Source organism: Nannospalax galili, unplaced genomic scaffold, assembly GCF_000622305.1.
Source record: "Nannospalax galili isolate Female #2095 unplaced genomic scaffold, S.galili_v1.0 scaffold898, whole genome shotgun sequence".
Classification (NCBI taxonomy): domain Eukaryota; kingdom Metazoa; phylum Chordata; class Mammalia; order Rodentia; family Spalacidae; genus Nannospalax; species Nannospalax galili.
In genome coordinates this window covers 3063005-3063679 of record NW_008342399.1, presented here as the reverse complement: position 1 = coordinate 3063679, position 675 = coordinate 3063005, and the positions used below count along the sequence as shown (strand labels likewise).

Sequence of the window (675 nt, the reverse complement as noted above, 5' to 3'; positions counted from 1 at the left end):
TCTCAATTTCTTGTCCTCTTCTTCTTGTTACCTACCTACCTACCTACCTACCTACCTATTTATTTACCTACATACATACATACATACATACATACATACATTTCTAAATACATACATAATGCACTGAGTCCATTTAGTGGTGCTCTTGGGAGAAAACAGGTTTTTCCTCCCTCAGCATCCATTGGTTGCCTGTAGTTGTTCATCTTGAGGTGGGCCCCTGTGAAATTTCCCCCATCTTCCTTGGCATGTCAACTGGTTTTGTCATTATGCAGATCTTGTTAGAATACCAAACTGGAGATTTCATCGGTGTAGCAAAAATATGGAACAGTTCATGAATTTACATGTCATCCTTGCACAGAGGCCATGCTGTATTGTTTAAATTTTACTAGTGAGCACTGGGATGCTTTGATAGAGACAGTTTCTTCAAATGTGGCTCTGTAAACCAAACTGGACTCTAAAACAAGGCTGTCTACTACGCTGCTGATACTCTGCCTAGATCGGTACTTGTAGCTCAGAAGGCAGGTTTTTCCATTCGATTTGGCTTTGTTTTCCTAAAGAGGACTGATTTTAATATATGGAGGAATCTGGACATCCTAGATACTCAATAAAATTAGTTATTAAAAAAATAAAGGCATGTTCTGCAGTATTGTTTGGTATTCTTTCCATTTGTAAATG

The 675-nt window shown here is 38.2% G+C and overlaps 1 pseudogene; it reads right to left on the bottom strand.

Annotated features, from left to right (window-relative positions):
* Nucleotides 1-313: 313 nt before the first annotated feature.
* Nucleotides 314-405, bottom strand: LOC115071324 (annotated as a pseudogene).
* Between the last annotated feature and the right edge of the window lie 270 nt (nucleotides 406-675).